Genomic DNA, 16324 nt, shown 5'->3' with positions numbered 1-16324 from the left:
GACTCGCGAAATTATATAGGGTTACGATTTATAGATTCATACAGATTCCTTAACACCAGTCTCGATAAATTAGCATCGTATCTCAATATCGATAAATTAAAAATTGTACGGTCTGAATTTGCAAACCTATCTAATGAAGAATTTAGTTTATTAACTCGAAAAGGTGTATTCCCTACGAGTACGTAGATTGCATAAATAAGCTGCAGGACACGTGTTTACCGCCGCGCGAATCATTTTTCAGTTCTTTGACTGGTGATACGGTATCTGAGAGCGATTACATGCACGCCGAAAACGTTTGGAGGCGATTCTCCATCCATACCTTAGGCGAATATAGCGATTTATATTTGAAAACAGATGTTTTATTATTAGCTGATATTTTTGAAAATTTTCGCGACACGTGTATCAAAAGTTATGGTCTCGATCCCGCGCATTATTACACATTACCGGGTTTCACGTGGGACGCCATGCTGAAACATACACGTGTCAATTTTGAGCTACTTACAGATATCGATATGGTATTGTTTATAGAACGCGGTATACGTGACGGTCTCAGCCAATGTTCAGGCAGATATGCGCGAGCTAATAATAAGTACATGCAATCGTACAATTTATCAAAACCATCGTCATATTTGATGTACTTTGACGTTAATAATTTGTATGGATGGGCAATGTGTCAACCTTTGCCTTACGCTAAATTTCAATGGGTTGAAGATATTTCAAATTTTGACGTAAACGCGATTGCCACAGATTCGCCCACGGGTTACATTCTCGAAGTCGATATCGAGTATCCACAACACCTTCACGACGTGCACGCCGATCTACCATTCTGCCCAACGCGCGACAAGCCGCCCGGTACGCGAGAGGAGAAACTGCTTGCAACTGTTTACGATAAAAAGCGTTACATTATTCATTATCGTAACCTGCAGCAGTGCACGCGCCACGGTCTTCGCGTAACGAAAATACATCGTATATTACAATTCGCTCAATCTGCATGGCTCCGCGAGTACATAGAATTAAATACACGATTTCGAACTCTTGCGAAAAACGACTTTGAAAAAGATTTGTATAAACTCATGAACAACGCGGTGTTCGGTAAAACAATGGAAAATGTACGCAATCGCGTTGACGTGAAAATTTTGATGACATGGGAGGGACGGTATGGTGCAGAAGCAATGATCGCTAAACCGAATTTTCACAGTAGAAGCATATTTTCAGAGAGTTTAATCGCTATCGAATTGCGTAATCTCGAGGTGAAATTCAACAAACCGATCTACGTAGGGATGTGTATACTCGACATATCAAAAATCTGCTTGTACGAATTTCACCACGAGTACATGCTACCGCTGTATCGCGACAAATGTAGAGTTATGTACACCGACACCGACAGTCTCGTATACCACGTCGAGTGTGAGAATATTTATGAAAACATGAGGCGTGATATTGCCAGATTCGACACGAGCGATTATCCGATCGACAACGCGTACGGTATGCCTCTCGAGAATAAAAAAGTATCAGGTTTAATGAAAGACGAGAACAATGGTGCCATCATGACAGAGTTCGTTGGACTTAGGGCAAAGATGTACGCGTTGAAGGTGGATGGGAAAAAGGATACTAAAAAGGCTAAAGGTGTCAAGAGCAGCGTCGTCGCGCGAACTATAACATTTGACGATTACACGCGCTGTCTCCACAACGAAATCGAACTGACACGTCGCCAGTCATGTATACGATCCAAGTTGCACGAAGTATACACGGTATCCGAAAAGAAAATCGCTCTAAGTCCGTACGACAATAAACGATATCTAATACCAGATTCAACCGAAACGTTGCCGTTGGGACATTGGCGGATACCCCTATAATATATATATATATATATTGTATTGTACACGTATTTTACATTTTATATAATGTATTTTACATTTTACATATATTTATTAATTTTACATTTTGCGATTCAAGTATTTTATACTTTGCGTTTTATGTATTTTACATTTTACATGTATTTTATAATTTTTCATTTTGTGTTATATATATATATATATATATATATATATATATATATATATATATAATACGTTTTACACTTATTTTGTATTTTATATTTCGGCGTTTCATGTATTTCATATTTCACACGTATTTTATATATCTAAACTTATATGAAATAAGATTTTTTACATGTATTACATATTAAGGATGATGGAAGGATAATAAAGATGTTTTTTATTATTATGTGTCACAAACATTTATTTTTATATAGCTACATTGTATTTTTATATGAGTATAATAAAAAAAAAAATTGCATGAATTAAATGACATTGTCTTTGTGTATCCATGAATTATGCGATCCATCGAATCCTAACCACTTTACGTAGACCTCGTCACCCTTCCTGCGCAATATTTTCTCCACAAGAAATACATCAGGATGAGTCGCACGATGCAACTCGTGCTCATAGAACGCTCCAGCTATAGATTTTCCACGATAATCCTCGAGTAGATAGGTTACGGGATTAGTATGTTGCACTTTAATAATCTTAAACACCTCGGTTGTCCAATTTGGCGTGTAACCCTTCTCAAAAATCGTCTTGTACTTGCTCACGCGTACTGAATCACCCATTTTAAATCTCGCTGGACCCGCGATCTTTATAGTGCTGTATACTGTAGCCAAGAGTCTTTTAGCCACAGCGGGGGTTACGTCGATGGGTCGCATACCGATAGTTCGATGCTTTCGAGTATTGTAATTCAACACGAGACGTGGTAACAGGTCAATCCACTTGTAATTGCCGTAGAGTGTAAATTGCTTCCACATATCGTTCTTCAGCGTGCGGTTAAACCGCTCAACGACCGACGCCTTCATTATAGAGTATGTAGAATAATGATTGATATCATGTTTTTTCAAGAGTTTCTGCACGTCGGCGTTGTAAAACTCCTTCCCCATATCGGTTTGCAAGTTTTTCGGATGTCTACTGCTCTCTCGCATTATCTCAGCAATAGCGTTAGCCGTCTCACTTCCACCCTTGCTCTTGAGCGGTATAGCCCACGCATACTTGCTCAACACATCGATGACAGTGAGTATATAGTGATAGCCTTTGTTGAAACGCGAATACGGATGCATCTCGACGATATCTGCCTGCCACAAGTCGTCGTATCCTCGAACTATAACACGTCTTCGTGGAAAATTTCTTCTTGCAGGAGCGTGCAGTTCCTCGACGAGTCGCAACCTCTCAGAACTAACATGTCGATCGGATTTTAATGATCTCATGTTTGTTTCACGTTCGTTTAACGTTTGTTTCACGTTCTTTCACGTTCTTTTACGTTCTTTTACGTTTGTTTCACGTTCTTTCACGTTTGTTTCACGTTCTTTCACGTTCTTTTACGTTTCTTTACGTTTTTTTACGTTTGTTTCACGTTCTTCCACGTTTGTTTCAAGTTCTTTCACGTTCTTTTACGTTTGTTTCACGTTCTTTCACGTTCGTTTCATGTTCTTTCACGTTCTTTTACGTTCTTTTACGTTCTTTTACGTTTGTTTCACGTTCTTTCACGTTTGTTTCACGTTCTTTCACGTTCTTTCACGTTCTTTCACGTTCTTTCACGTTCGTTTCACGTTCTTTCACGTTCTTTTACGTTTGTTTTACGTTCTTTTACGTTCGTTTCACGTTCGTTTCACGTTTTTTTACATTCTTTTACGTTTTTTTACGTTTGTTTCACGTTCTTCCATGTTTGTTTCAAGTTCTTTCACGTTCTTTTACGTTTGTTTCACGTTCTTTTACGTTCGTTTCATGTTCTTTCACGTTCGTTTCACGTTCTTTCACGTTCTTTTACGTTCTTTTACGTTCTTTTACGTTTGTTTCATGTTCTTTCACGTTTGTTTCACGTTCTTTCACGTTCTTTCACGTTCTTTCATGTTCTTTTACGTTTGTTTCACGTTATTTCACGTTTGTTTCACGTTCTTTCACGTTCTTTCACGTTCTTTCATGTTCTTTTACGTTTGTTTCACGTTATTTCACGTTTGTTTCACGTTCATTTTACGTTCGTTTCACGTTCTTTCACGTTCGTTTCACGTTCTTTCACGTTCGTTTCACGTTCTTTCACGTTCTTTTACGTTTGTTTTACGTTCTTTTACGTTCGTTTCACGTTTGTTTCACGTTTTTTCACGTTCTTTTACGTTTTTTTACGTTTGTTTCACGTTCTTCCACGTTTGTTTCAAGTTCTTTCACGTTCTTTTACGTTTGTTTCACGTTCTTTCACGTTCATTTCATGTTCTTTCACGTTCGTTTCACGTTTTTTCACGTTCTTTTACGTTCTTTTACGTTCTTTTACGTTTGTTTCACGTTCTTTCACGTTTCTTTCACGTTCTTTCACGTTCTTTCACGTTCTTTCATGTTCTTTTACGTTCGTTTCACGTTATTTCACGTTCATTTTACGTTCGTTTCACGTTCTTTCACGTTCTTTTACGTTTGTTTTACGTTCTTTTACGTTCGTTTCACGTTCGTTTCACGTTTTTTCACGTTCTTTTACGTTTTTTTACGTTTGTTTCACGTTCTTCCACGTTTGTTTCAAGTTCTTTCACGTTCTTTTACGTTTGTTTCACGTTCTTTCACATTCGTTTCATGTTCTTTCACGTTCGTTTCACGTTCTTTCACGTTCTTTTACGTTCTTTTACGTTTGTTTCACGTTCTTTCACGTTTGTTTCACGTTCATTTTACGTTCGTTTCACGTTCTTTCACGTTCGTTTCACGTTCTTTCACGTTCTTTTACGTTCTTTTACGTTTGTTTCACGTTCTTTCGTGTTCTTTTACGTTCGTTTCACGTTCTTTTATGTTAATTTTACGTTCGTTTTACGTTGTTTTACATTCTTTCACGTTCGTTTCACGTTCTTTGTTGTTCGTTACCGTCCGTATTGATGTTCGTTGTCGTTCGTTAACGTCTGTATTGATGTTCGTTGTCGTTTATATTATCGTTCTTCGTCGTTTGTTACTGTTGTCGTTTGTTTATTATTTCTTTCTGTCGTCTTTCAAAAGCCATTCTTTGTCTTCAGGTATTGAACGATTAGTTAGTCGTTCATAGCCATTTCTAGCCTGATTTACAACTGTTTTGTAGCTATCCGATAATCGTTCTTGAGTCGTTCGATAGCGATCTTGTATCGTTTGGTAACTACCTGACAATCGCTCCTGAACCGTTTGTTGTTGATTCAGAAATTTTTCGAAATTATTCGTTAGACGTTCGTAACCGTCTCTTCGTCGTTCATTGCCGCTCATTGCTGTTCGTTGTTGTTTCTGACTCAGCTTTTATAATCGTATGTTGAAGTTCGTTTATCGCAATGTGCAACGCTCGCACGTCCTTCTCAAGTGAAGTCAACCTCTCGTCTGATTCTTTCTGATGATTTATCAAGGTTTTAATATACTGATCCACGTATAGTTTGTTGACAGCGTCGGTATTAATTTCAGGCTGCGCTAGACGGCGAATCTTGCGCAATCTCGCGTCAAAGTCTGTTACAACGCAACACAGAGCGTTTTCACGCACATAATTTCTCACTATACCGCTCCAATGATGATACGAATCGTCGGTGTCGTTTCTCAGTTTGGATAGTCCAAATTTGTCGATCGACATTTTTCGATATGAGATGACGGCGATCAACTGATTCGTTTCAACGTTCTCTACGTTAATTTATAATAAGACCAGCCTCGCGAAGTTCCTCGATGATAGACAACATCTCGTTGTCGTGTGCGTTGTGACCAGCTTGACGCGAAGCTTCGAGCAATCGTATGCGATCCACTAGCTCGTTAGGATCATCCCAGTGCTGGTAATCGATCGCGTTATCATTTAATGTCATAGCGTTAGGTAATCCTTTTCCAACTCGAGGAGCTGCAGCGTCACAATCGCGCGATGGAAGGTCGCGGACTGTATCTTGGTCCGTACATAGATGGACGGGGGCTGTACCTCGCTCCATACAAATCTGGAAAAGGTGTAACATCGAAAGAAAAAAAAAAAAAAAAAAAAACATCGAAAAAGCGTTAAAAATGCCCGCGGGTGCAATGACGAATGTACAACTGCAGCAACTGGCTATTCGTATGCGTATTCCATACTTTAGAGGAGTTTTCATGCGTAACGCATTACCGATAAGCAGCCCGTGTCAAAACGAGAGCGGTATCGTAAATTTGGATAATGTAACGGGTCCCGGTACTCATTGGGTAGCCTATGCAAAGAGGAACAATCACGTGATATATTTCGATAGTTTTTGCAACCTTCGACCACCTAAAGAACTTGTACGATATTTCGGAAACGATGTGACAAAGATAGAGTACAATCGAACGTCCTATCAAACCTACAATCAAAGTATTTGTGGACAACTGTGTCTACAGTTTCTTCGAACGGTTGATGCATATGAATTTAAAGCTTGACAACGTGCTATTTAACTCAGTATTCGTTGGACGGTTTTTCAATCATGTCGCTAATACTTACGCTCACCGGAAAGAGCAACGTCCTCGCTACAACTTATTTTCCCGCCATAGATTTGAGCGATGACGATTATGAGCTCGGTCTCATGAATTTTGAGACTTACAACACAATTCCCAACGTAAATGCTTCGAATAATAAATTTTACTTTGACGAAGATGATGTGGAAATTACGATTCCCGAGGGATTGTATGAACTACAGGCTATAAATAAATTTTTGAAACGTACAATTCCACTGAAACGTCGGCAACATGCGATTAACGATGAGGATAAAAAAAAACATGATAACGACGGTGACGATGAAAATGATGATTTTCCGATAGTGCTCCGCGCTAATAACAATACGATGAGAAGCGAGATAAAGTGCGCTTACAGAATAAATTTTAGCAAGCCCAACAACATTGGATCGTTGCTAGGATTTTCTTTAGATCGTATATTACCACCGCATAAATGGTACAAATCGGACTTACCGATTAACATTATCAATGTAAATATTATCCGCGTAGAGTGTAACGTGACTTCAAGCGCATACAGTAACGATAAGCGCGTGCATACAATACACGAATTTTCTCCGAACGTTGCGCCAGGATATAAGATCTCGGAAACACCGTCGCAGATCATTTATCTACCGATCACCGCACGGAGCATTTCAGATTTGATGATACGCGTCGTCGACCAGCACGGACGATTGCTTGATTTTCGAGGTGAAGAAATTACCGTCAGATTGCACGTACGACGACTACGACGATAACGCATGTGTATGAGATGCTCATATTGAATGGACACGTGAGAGATAACATAACATTTACAAAACCAACATTTACAAACCCGACATTTAGTAGTAAATTTCAACCACCAAGAAAAAACGGTTGCATCGCGAAAAAGAAACTTACCGCATCCAACGTTGCATTTCTACAATCTTTGGGATACGCTGTGCGACAATGACTAACATCTTAAACATCGAGGATGAGCCGATCTTTGACGATCGTATCGTTAAGATTGAAAATCACACGTACAATCCGTTTGCCAACACAACATTCGAATACAGCGATGAGATAAGAATACCTATACAACAGCAAGATTTATACACGTTACCGTCCGAAAGTTTTCTATACATCGAGGGAAAACTTACGATAAAAAAACCGGTTGCGGGATCTGATGTGACATTGGGGAATAATTGCGTCGCGTTCATGTTTGATGAGATTCGATATGAACTCAACGGTGTGGAGATTGATCGCAACAGAAACGTTGGAATAACCAGCGCGCTCAAGAATTATATTACTATGTCATCCGACAGAATTATGATTGCAAATAACGCTGGTTGGGAGCCGTGGAATTCTCCGAATGGATACTTTAATTTTTGCGTACCGCTCAATATGCTATTAGGATTTTGCGAAGATTATAGACGCGTGGTGATTAACGCCCGTCATGAGTTGATCTTGATACGCTCGCGCAACGATAATAATTGTCTAGTTGGCGATCCGGCGAGAGAACCTGAAATTGAATTATTCAAAGTACAGTGGCGAATGCCACACGTGCTGCTGAACGAGGTAAATAAACTGTCGATGCTGCGCGCTCTAGAAAGCGGGCGATACCTCAGCATGGCTTTTCGTTCGTGGGATCTGTACGAGTTTCCGCTATTACAACGCACAACTAAACATTCGTGGGCCATCAAGACCGCTACTCAGCTCGAGAAGCCGCGTTACGTCATCTTCGCTTTGCAGGCTGGTCGGAAGAATGTTATGCTCGATGACGCGAGCCGATTCGATCATTGCAAACTAATGAACGTAAAACTTTATCTAAACTCAGAATGTTATCCGTACGATGATATGAATCTGGATTTCGATAGAAACAGATGGGCAATTCTCTACGACACGTACACACGTTTTTGTAAAAATTATTATGGATACAATTATCTCGAGCCGAATCAAACTGTCACAAATTTTCGACATAAAGGTCCGTTTGTGATTATCGATTGCTCTCGACAAAATGAATCGATAAAGAGCGCAACCGTGGACGTGCGCTTAGAGTTTGAATGCAAAGAGAACGTGCCTGCGAGTACCACCGCGTACTGTCTCATCATACACGATCGAGTGGTTCAGTACAACCCGTTGACCAATGTTGTGCGCAAAATTACATAAACAACAAAGTGACGACGCCAGAAGACAATGAATCTCTAAACAAAATGGATATTATGCATGTCTTACGTTATCAGAACCATGTAAACAATTGTGCTTTACAAATGTATTAAAAAAATATATTTAATTGGTCTAACAATAAAAAAAATATATGTAAATTTTGTATTTTATTTTATCCTCCATATTTCCTATTTTCCATTTTATTAGTTAACATAATTTTTATTTTGGTATAATAGGTAGGTAGGTCGGAAAAATAATTATAAAAATGTTTTTTTTTTTTAATTTTCACACCAATACATATTTATTTATTAAAAAAGGTGTATCATATAAATTTTTTAAATTTTCACACAAATACATATTCATTTAATTATTACACAAAGCATCATATAAAATATTATTCACGCCATAGGTCATCAGTTCGCAATCTATGATACAAGTTTTATCGTATCTTTCATTTAATAGCTTTACAGCATCGTGCTTAGTAGTAATATAATTTTGGCGTAAAAGACTTACAAAATGCTTATACTTATCGCTTACACTATATGTTTTTTGATGCAACTGGTTATATACATACTCAGCACAGTGTTCGAGTTCATATAAAAATAATATCGTTAACGGTTTCATATATAAACTGGTATTAAGCAGCGTTAATTTTACAATATTCTCATCACGTATTTTTACTATTTCTATTACTAAATCGCAAATTACATATCTTGAAGATGGCAAAGTTGACCGCACGAGTCGCTCAATGTCCGCACGTCTCTCGATGAATGCTTTCCATGTTGTATATGGTAAAATTATTTGGCTGCCCTTGTTGTTGCCAAGAATCATCTCCACATATGACATGGACCCCACACTGATTCCGATGTCCAAGTATTTGTAGGCTGTGGTAGTCAAGGCAAATCTCCTCCCCAAGATATGTGGAGTATAGCGCAGCTGCGATAATGTTCTGTAAAAAGAATATATAGCGAGTTATAGAAAAATGTAAAATAAATATGAAAAAAGAATTTAAAAGTTATAAATACTTACGGTTTATTGCACGCTTCATTTTGCTGGATCGGAACGTAATAGTTCATCTCGTACGTTTTTTGAGAGTCTTTCCCCAGTTGTCCGAGCGGTAATGTTGCCGAGAACCTTTGTTATCCGTCTTGTAACGAGCGACTGATGTGGCGATGATGCTGGAGCTCTTCTTCTTATATGCAATACCCCTCCACATGTTTTAATGGCTATGGTTGTGACTATGGTTGTGTGTGTGTGTGTGTGTGTGTGTGTGTGTGTGTGTGTGTGTGTGCGTGTGCGTGTGCGTGTGCGTGCGCGTGCGCGTGCGCGTGTGCGTGTGCGTGTGCGTGTGTGTGTGTGTGTGTGTGTGTGTGTGTGTGTGTGTGTGTGTGTGTGGTTGCAAACTGCGACTGTGACTTTAGATAAACTTTTTTTTATTTTTAAGATAAACTTTTTTTTTTATTTATTTATTTGTATTTTTATTGTGCACAAACTGGGCACATGTCGTACGGAATTATAACAAACATAGGCTGTCGGCAATTTGAGCAATATTTACCGTCCAGCATATCAAACGTATCCGTCATATGCTTGCGAAAAGCAGTCATCATGTTGAAATCCGTATCCGCGATTCGCATAATGCATTCGGCACATGCCGAATACGTGCCGCCCGTGGTGTAAAAAAAATAAATCGCGCAATGTTTTTTTTGTCCAGTTATTGCACGCACTTCTTCAGGCATTAAATGTTTTTCTGCAATAGTTTCACGGAAATCGTCACAGTCGCTTATATATTGGCTGTCGTCGGACAGCATACTCTCTTCATCTTCATCCATGATGTGTTCAAAATTGATAGCATCCAATGCATTTTCATGAAATTCATCCACGATGCCTAAAGCATCTTCATCGTTCATTTGGTGGAACATATCTACAACATTTCTATGTCTATTTATATTGTTGCCGTCGTTATCTTCAATATTTAAAATTTCAATATCGCTGTCGTCATCTGCGATGTCGATAATTTCTATTTCGTGGATATTAGCCATTTTGTAGAAAACTCTAACGTTCACTTAACTTAACACACTTTTAAAAATTTGTGTAGATTTCACTTTCAGAAAAACTTCGACGATTGAGCTGCGATCTCGAACGCTTGATCTTTTTGGTCTAAGAGTTACTCTAAGAGTCTCGCCATATATATATATCCATGCTACTTGTTTACAACTAATAAGCCTATGGGCTTCGACATATGAAAACGTGTTCAATTGTATCAAAAAATTTTTATTTTGGGGTAATATCAAACGCAACTGTAGGCTTTTCCGTCGAGCACGTCGGCAAAAGTATCCGAATGCAATAAAATTTAATATCGACGTGACGATAAAGTTTCGAGTCGAAGAAAATCTGTGTACACTGCCGGACAATGATTCAACCCATTCCATCCTAGCAAAATTTATATAGGACAAGTCCTAGATAAACTCGCTAGGGAATGGGCCGAATCATTGTTCGGCAGTGTACTTACATATCTTCGAATAAAATGACTACGTATTAAATGTTTTTGGGAACCGGAAATATCAATATTCGCAATAATAAAAAAAAAGATTAGATTTACAAAATAAATAAATATATATATATAAGATATTATGAAACTCCTTCCCTTATCTGACACCTGCGAGGCGGCGGATCCAAAGGATCTTCGAAAACATACCCTTCCCCCATCTCCTTCCCCCTAGTGACGTCATCCCCATTGTCTGGCTCAGAACCCGCCTATTACCTCTACTGGCGATCTTGCGAACTACTCGCGGCTATATGACTATACATGCAGTACATTAATTTACCCGATATGTTCAATCTCTGGAAGTTACCAATTAAAAAATTTTGTCATGGATTACAAAAAGAATGTAATTACAAGGTACTCGAAATTAGTTAATTTGTAATCACATTATATAAAAGAGAATCATTTTCTATTGGTGAACAAATTGTCTGACTAAAGATACATTTGCATTCTTCTACGGTAATAAATATATTTTTCTTTGGAGCAGTATTAAGTGCAGATCTTTTCTCATTTATTGTAGCCTTCTTTTAATTTATAAGCATACTGTTTTTCTTATCTGCAAAAATTCTTGATTGTGTACATTATTTGAAGAATGTATATTTATTATTTATACAATAAACTAATTAATTACCTTTTAATATACATTGCACAAGTTCATCTAACATACATGGACTAATTTTGGGTACCAATGTAATTACATTCTTTTTGTAATCTATGACAAAATTTTTCAATTGGTACCGCTTCATACATTGTTCTGAGTGTTTTTTAATTTGCCTCATTTCTGTTTAATATCAATGCATGTAGATCTTTCTATATCATCATTTCTGTCCTGTAAATTAAGTGAAAAATATTTGTTACATTAAAATTAAATAATTAAAAGTATAATAATACTTTTAATATATTTATATATAACTTTTACCTAATTAAATATATAAGAGCTTATGCAGTGCTTGCATTGTCCAGACTCGGCTTTACACAAACATGAACATTTAATAATTTTTTCATTAATATTTTTTATAATTTATATATTAATTTCATTACTGTATAAATTGCTTGACTTTAGACATAAAAATATTAAACTCGTTTTCTCTTTATCATCACCTGTGATGCCACTGTCATCGCGTTATCAAGTAATGTGCATTCACAACATTTCCCCCTTCAATATATTTGCAACTGCCCTCACCTGCGTAGTTTAATAAATAGGTTAAATTTACCAAAAAAGTCATTTTCTCTTAAGTTTTTTATGAAGCATTCAAACAGCATATCTTGGACCTATTTTTAGTTACCGTTTGCCTCCGCACCGTGGCGGCACCCATCGCTTAACATGACGAATACCAGACAGCATTGAGTTGTCACGAATCATGATGGTAGTAGATGGCTGTGCTTATCATACATTTCGGTCCTAGAGAAAATTACTCGGATAGCCATTATCGTAAACACCCAGCGTTGGGAATTCTCAATACTACCAACTTAACTTTTTTTCCCAACACCAGCTAAAACTATTTTCGAACGCAGGCTTTAAAGGTACAATTTCATGCGAGCGAAGCAAAGCTGGCTTTTACCCCCTCTCCATCCAATAAAAAGCAGCGTCGCTTAGCTATCGCAATTCGCCTCCTTCCTTTTCATGGAGCGAAGAAAAGCTGGCTTTTTATCCCCACTCCTATCTTTTTATGGAGTGTCTTCGCTGGCTTTCTGTTTATTTACTGTGTATTTGTATATAATCAGCATTGCAATCAACAAGAACTTGTTCTTGTTCCGAACCAGTAATCAGAGTTGCAAATAATTAATTAAATATTTCAATTAATTACATTGAAATTGAAGAATTAAAAGTCAATTTTAAATTAAATCTTATTAAATTAAAAATTAAAATGTAATTTACAATTACAACAAAATTTAATTGAGAATTAAATTTCAATTTTTAATTAAATTTTGTTGTAATTAAAAATTAAATTTTAATTATCAATTAAATAAAGTTTAATTAAAAATTAAATTTAATTCTTAATTAAATAAAATTTAATTAAGAATTAAAATTTAGTTCTCAATTAAATTTTATTTAATTAAAAATTAAATTTAATGCTCAATTAAATTTTGTTGTAATTGAAAATTAAATTTTATTTTTTAATTAAAAAAAATTTAATTTTTAATTACAACAAAATTTAATTAAAAATTGAAATTTAATTCTCAATTAAATTTTATTTAATCAAGAATTGAAATTTAATTTTTAATTAAACTAAATTTAATTAAAAAATTTTAATTTAATTCAATTATTAATCAATAATTAAATTATTTTGCAACTCTGTCTGTAATTAACCGCGTATAAAAATGAATTATAATCAGTATTATAGTCAGTACATCGCGTACTTCGAATATTACAGACGTACAGTAGCAGGTATAGTTGCCTCCATGAAGTAAGAATAAGGAGACTTATCTACATAGATTGAAAGTGGTCACGAAAAATGTTCCGTATGTGGCCAGGTTTGCCGAATGGAATAACTTGGACCATTTTGTCGCCATCTTGAAGTTCGTATATGTACATAAGTATTACATTTAGTTGAGGTAGTAATGAGTAAGTGTGTGTATGAAACATTACATACACACACTTACTTATTACTAACTCAACTAAACGTAATACTATGTACATATACAAATTTCAAGATGGCGACGAAATGGTCCAGGTTTTTCCATTTGGCAAACCTGGCCACATACGGAACATTTTTTGTAACCAACTTTTTCGTTCTACACTATAGAAGATACGTCTCCTTAGTCTTACTTCGTGGTTGCTTCGCTGTAAAGTTCGACTGTGTCGAACTTTGAGCATGCCTTCGCTGAGATGCGCTAAAACAGTCATTTTAACGAAAATCGATGGAGTAGGGGTAAAATCCAGCTTTGCTTTGCTCGCATGAAATTGCACGTTAAGGTGCAATTTCATGCGAGCGAAGCAAAGCTGGCTTTTATTCCCCTCTCTATCCAATAAAAAGCAGCGTCGCTTAACTATCGCTATTCGCCTCCTTCCTTTTCATGGAGCGAAGAAAAGCTGGCTTTTTATTCCTACTTTTATCTTTTTATGGAGTATGTCTTCGCTGGCTTTCTGTTTATTTACTGTGTATTTGTATACAATTAGCATTGCAATCAACAAGAACTTCCCAAATAGCACAAAATATTATCATAAATATTTATAAATACTTTACAAATTTATTTAAAAAAAAATTTTTTTTTTAATTATATAATTATTTTTCATAAATTATTTAGAAATGATACAAAAATTATTATTATCAACAATATATAGAATATACTATTAAAATGTACTAAAAAATATTTATGGTATATGAACTTTTGAAATATTTTTTATATTCTTTAATAATAATGGTATATTTATTTTAAATATTTTTATATTTATCATAATTTTTTTTATACCTAACAAATTTGGACATAAAAATATGTACAAAATATTTATCATAAATATTTTGCCTTCTTATAAATATTTTATAAATATTATTATAAATGTTTATAAATATTTTACAAATTTATTTTCAAAAAATATTTTTTAAAGATTATATAATTATTTTTCATAAACCATTTAGAAATGATACAAAAATTATTATCAATATTATATAGAATATATTTTTAAAATGTACTGAAAAATATTTATGGTATATGAACTTGAAATATTTTTTATATTTTTTGATAAATGGTATAAATATTTATTTTAAATATTTTCATAAATGTTTATTATAATTTTTTTTATACCTGACAAACTTGGACATAAAAATATGTACAAAATATTTATCATAAATATTTTTTCTTATAAATATTTTATAAATATTTTATAAATATTTTTTGTTATTTGGGATATATTATTATTTATATACTATGACATATATCAATTTTGTTTCAATATTTTTATATCCTATTAAAAATTAATATTTTTCCATTTTTATTTTATTCAAAATATATTTTATTATTTTACCTGTTCCATCATGACGTTAATTTTATATTTCGTATTTGGCGTGCTTCGCCGATAGTTGGACTGAGTCGAACTTTCAGCGTGTTTTAGCTGATACAGTCATATTGTCGAAAATCGAAGAAGAGGGGTAAATGCCAGCTTTTCTTCGCTCGCATGAAATTGCACCTTTATGTAGCGTGTTAGCTGCATCTTACTCTCGAGACAGTTAAGCCTTCTGCTCGCCTATCGGCGGCGCTGCGCACTAACTGGCGGGAAACAACGCAGTTTTTTCAGATACATGTACATTAAATTTACTTTAAATGTACACTAAATTTCATTAATCTATTGTGTCAGATTGTAGTTTATTTAAAAACGGTTAAAACCGGCAATAATTTATTTTAACGCACGCACAGATTGCTTCTAAAACAATTAAGGCCCGGTTATTCCACAACTCACGGTTAAATTAACTGGCCGATTATTCCATTGGAATCAAATGACTACGTATTAAATGTTTTTGGGAACCGGAAATATCAATATTCGCAATAATAAAAAAAAAGATTAGATTTACAAAATAAATAAATATATATATATAAGATATTATGAAACTCCTTCCCTTATCTGACACCTGCGAGGCGGCGGATCCAAAGGATCTTCGAAAACATACCCTTCCCCCATCTCCTTCCCCCTAGTGACGTCATCCCCATTGTCTGGCTCAGAACCCGCCTATTACCTCTACTATCGCCACTAGGCGAAGGCACGGCGCTTCTTCTCGTGAGAAAATTTACTCCAAAAAGCTTATAAAAGAAAACCATCACTCACGGCTTACCTAGCAGTTAGTACTTCACTAGCAGCAAAGTGTAGTATATATTGTTTTTGTTACACGAAGAGAGTTCGTGGGCCTTCACAACTCAGAGAGAGCTTCCGAAAATTGAGAAAATATAAAAATAAAATTTTTTCCGGCAGCTCCTATGTCCGCTTTTGAGAGCTCCCTGAGAGGTTTATTTAAGCTCGCAGAGAGTTCAGAAATAATGTTTTAAGAACTCCTTGCGAGCTTCAAAATAATTCTCGTGAAGCTTCTATATAAGCTCCCCGATAGCTTCATCTAAGCTTTCAGGGAGCTCCCAAAAGCGGACATAAGAGCTCCCGGGAAGCTTATATAGAAATTTCCCGAGAATTATTTTGAAGCTCGCAGGGAGCTCTTAAAACATAATTTCTGAACTCCTTGCGAGCTTAGATGAAGCTCTCAGAAAG

At 35.8% G+C, this 16324-nt stretch overlaps 1 protein-coding gene and 1 long non-coding RNA gene across 12 annotated transcripts in view; both read right to left on the bottom strand.

Moving 5' to 3' along the window:
* LOC105837331 (fasciclin-1) overlaps positions 1 to 16324 on the bottom strand; it is a 412374-nt gene that overhangs the window by 361802 nt on the left and 34248 nt on the right. The gene's annotated exons all lie outside the window — the stretch shown is intronic.
* Positions 1 to 16324, bottom strand: part of LOC105833243 — an 80125-nt gene that overhangs the window by 46315 nt on the left and 17486 nt on the right. The gene's annotated exons all lie outside the window — the stretch shown is intronic.

This window comes from Monomorium pharaonis, chromosome 6, assembly GCF_013373865.1.
Source record: "Monomorium pharaonis isolate MP-MQ-018 chromosome 6, ASM1337386v2, whole genome shotgun sequence".
In the NCBI taxonomy this organism is placed as follows: domain Eukaryota; kingdom Metazoa; phylum Arthropoda; class Insecta; order Hymenoptera; family Formicidae; genus Monomorium; species Monomorium pharaonis.
This window is presented reverse-complemented; position numbering and strand designations above follow the sequence as displayed.